Genomic DNA, 4,260 nt, shown 5'->3' with positions numbered 1-4,260 from the left:
TGCATTTTTGTGAACATTAGGGATTTCGTTAGCTGCTACTGTCCCTTCAATCCTATGTTTACAGATCGTGGCTAGTTAGCTTCACTTTCGGCATAATTAAAGTATATTTACAGTTTAAATTTCGTCATGCCACTTACATAACATGTACCCCAAGGTCTTATAAAGCTAACTATGGTGTCCAATTTCAATTTAATGCATTTTTGTGAACATTAGGGATTTCGTTAGCTGCTACTGTCCCTCAAATCCTATGTTTACAGATCATGGCTAGTTAGCTTCACTTTCGGCATAATTAAAGTATATTTACAGTTTGAATTTCATCACGCCACTTATATAACGTGTACCCCAAGGTCTTATGAAGCCAACTATGGTGTCCAATTTCAATTTAATGCATTTTTGTGAGCATTAGGGATTTCGTTAGCTGCTACTGTCCCTTCAATCCTATGAATCACGGCTAGCTGCAGGCCGTGGAGCTCCATCAGGGCCTCGGCATTTTGTAGTCCAGTAACCCAGAACCGGTGACTTTGCGCGGGTATGGAGCGCCGCGGGCTTCCCTTCGTGACGGAGATCCAGCTAGCTCACAGCAAGCCGGGGTCTATGAAGTAGGACATGCTGGGCGGCGAGGCAGCACTGGCCACTGTCACATAGCCTGCTGAGCTCCTGCTGAACTGCGACACACAGTCGGACAAAATTTGCAATTAGCCATCAATTTTTGTAAAACGGCCCATATTTGACCTCTGCATAGTTGATTTCTCGCATAAAAAAGTCTCAGAAGTGAATTTAGTAATGCAAGAGCAGGCGAACAATGTAAAAAGTGTCTGAGATTTGCGCGACCTAGATTTAGAAGACTAACTGACCTCAGATCAGTTAGCTAGTGGCCTATGTAAATGTTTGGGCGTGAGGAGGAGGCGAGGAAAGGGGGTTTCAAACTGCTGGAAGTCTAAACTGTGAATTCCTATTGGTCAGCGGTCACTGGACACAACAGGGGTCCGACCAGCTGACCGAAGGAACAAAAGCCTCAATCACCACTGAATCTTTGCTTTCCACCTCAACTCCGGTTGAAGACAGGTCAGCACGACAAGCTTGTGCCAAATTGGTCCATTTTCCGGAAAAAAGGTGGATTTCATGGATCTGAAACACACACCTCGTATGTTCAAAACTGCAGGAGAGGACACTGTTCTCTAGAAGAAAATCGGACAACAGAGACACCGTTTTCGTAAACAGTCGACCTGAACTGTTTTTCCCTCCACTGCCCCGAGGAGGAATTTCTAGTTAATCATTGAGGAGTAATTAACTTCGTTCCATTTTTCTGTGGAAACCTATGGACTGATGGATGACAACATACAGTAAGGCTTAGTGTTCTGGGCAGAGATAGAACATAGTATGTTTATTAATATGTAAAGGCTAATGTTGCCATTGTCAATGTGCTACGGGTGCACGTCTGATTATTAATCTGTGATTGGGACCGCGTGTCCCATTATTTTCTGTGAATGTATCATTTGATCACGATACTGTTGATATATGTTGTGTTTGACTAATGTAGCGTGGTTTAAAACTGTAAATTCTACATTGCTTTTCTCCCGCTGGGAAGAAATTAACTACTGTACTGAATGAGAGGGTGATTACTGTCAGAACCTGAAAAATCAAGACTCAAGGTGCCTTTTCTTTATTCCAAGTGTGTTTTCCCTTTATTTCTCTCTCTCTCTCTCTCTCTCTCTCTCTCTCTCTCTCTCTCTCTCTCTCTCGACACACACACTCATACACACACACACACACAGACACGTGCGTCGAATAGCTACACAGCTAGCACATAGCGAAGTAGCTAGTGTGTACCTGGGGTCTGTAAGATGTTAGCCTGAAAGCTAACCGGCTAGCCCTAGCTACCCGGCGCTACACCTAGCACCACTACCGCCCTCGTGAGGCTAAATAGTTTTGTGCAGCTCACAGGAGTAGCCATTTTTGTAGTCTTTGGGCTAGACTGCATCTCGTCACCTCCCCCCCCCACCTTTTTCACACACACACACACACACACACACACACACATACACAACACCCACACAGAGACATGTCTTGTTTGCTTTTTGTTGGTATATTGGTTTTAATTGATCGAAGGATTATTGATTGGCCATTGATGATTTTTAAGTTAAATAAATTGTTATACCGTAAATAGTAATTGTCTGTGATTATTTGTGTACTTATTGTAATAACCAGCTGGTTAAACAGGTCGTTGCTTGAATTCATCCTTCCCTTTGTTCCTTTAGAATATACCAGATAAATTAATCAAATTAATTCAGATCAATATTTTAAAGGGAACACCACGTATGAGACTATTTCACAGTTCGGTTATTGGCCCCTGAAGTTCCAGGGTGGTGCCCCGTTTTGATTGTTTGTCGATTTGATAAAGTTATTAATAACCATATTCATAACTTTATTAATATTGATAAAACATCTTTGACAATTTGCCAATGATTGAATCTGTACACCTACGAATTCCCAGCAGGGGTATGTAAATTTTGGGGCGTGACAAAGGCAGAGACTTGAAAAAAGGTAGAGTCACAGAGTTGACGTCAACTACTAGCTTTGTTGAGATTCGCCCGTTTTCAAAGGCAGTTTCAAATTGTGAGATTTGCAGAGGAAAGAGGTGTCAATGGGACTTTGAGGTTCTCTGTATGTCCTAGTTACCCACCAAACTGTCGTTATTCAACTATGACAAGGTAAACTCGGTTTTGCATTCTATCACCCCTTTAACAAACTCCTAGAGATTTCATCCGATCGATCGGCTAGCAGGCCGAGCTAGCTACCGGCAGGCTCGAGACAGGTTACAGTAAAAACTTTGAATTTCAACGATTTCTTCACAATGTCTGAGTTGAAAACGCATCTTGTTGTCACGAAAGCCCCTTGTTCATGTTGCACAGACATTTTAATTGCATTTGTGTCTGTTAAGAGGCACAAAGGCACTCTTTATAAGGCCCAGACACACAGAGCCGATAATCGGCCGTGGGACAGTCTGGCGAGGTCAGTGACTCAAGTCTGTTCGGTGTGTTCCGTGCCGTCGTCCGTCCGAGGAGCCGTCGTCCTTCATTTTGGCCGATTTGACATGCATAATTGGCAGGGTGGGCACTGCCGGTAGTTGGACTCAAATGACCCATCTGATTGGTGGAGAGCTAACCAGGAAACGGGGAGCGGAATGAGTGTGACTAGAGTCTCTCAAAATCTGATGAAAATCTTTTAAACTGACCTTTGTTGATCTGAAATGAAGACAGATTCATTCAGATTGATTCAGATGAAGATCAGATTCTTGTGTGAGGTGTCATTGAACTCAGTAGAGAGTTCCTTCTTCATTGGTGATGGTTTGGCCCGCCCCTCTATGCTTAAGCCACGCCCCCTTCACAGCTAATGAACTGTATGATGTAGAGTCTTGTCTTCTTCTTACGGCCACAAGGAGCAGCGTTTGCCAGTAACCCCGACACGCAACGAGGTGCGAGTGCCCGTCCAACGCTGCTTGCAGCTTTAGTTATTCTTATTATCATTGAAAAATGAAAAAAAAAAATGAAAATGACTATAGAATGATTTTTGCGAGGATCTGTACCAGACAAAGTTTTTTTTTTTTTTGTTGTCTGCAGGAGGCTGGGACATCTCTGCAGCACCAGAACACTTAATTCAGAATGGTTTGACACTTATTTAGCCCAACCTGCGATTTGGATATTGTACTAGTCCATATTGCAATTTGGATAAAATTGCGATTAATTGTGCAGCCCTACAGTCCTAGTTACTGGCATACGATGTCCTCACACCCACAGACCTCCATCTACAGCTCTTGACGAGTTTCTCACTATTCTAGCTGTGACAACATCTTTGACATGTCTGCCTTTGCATACAAACTAAAGGCAGAGTCATGGTTTCTTAAATTGAGTACAGCCATCAGACATCATGTGGAAGTGGATCTGACATGGTGGCTGACGATTAACCAATCACCACATCCTCATCGCCACATGTCCCCAGCATGCTTTGGTCTTTGACAGCAGCTGTACACCAGACCTCTGACCAAGGTTTCCACGACAACCAATGCAGGAAAGCAATTATGTATGGCTAACAGGGATGCATATGTAAGCACACAGAGGACACACACACACAGAGTCCATTAAGAGAGTCCAATGAAACACGGTGTCCATAAACAGTACCTGCGCAGTGAGACAAAAAAGAGGCAACACACACAACAGAAAACAGTTAAGTGGAGTAATAGCACAGCAAGGTGTGAGCTGT

The sequence above is a fragment of the Sander lucioperca genome, chromosome 4 (genome assembly GCF_008315115.2).
Source record: "Sander lucioperca isolate FBNREF2018 chromosome 4, SLUC_FBN_1.2, whole genome shotgun sequence".
NCBI lineage: Eukaryota > Metazoa > Chordata > Actinopteri > Perciformes > Percidae > Sander > Sander lucioperca.
Note: the sequence above shows the minus strand (reverse complement) of the source record.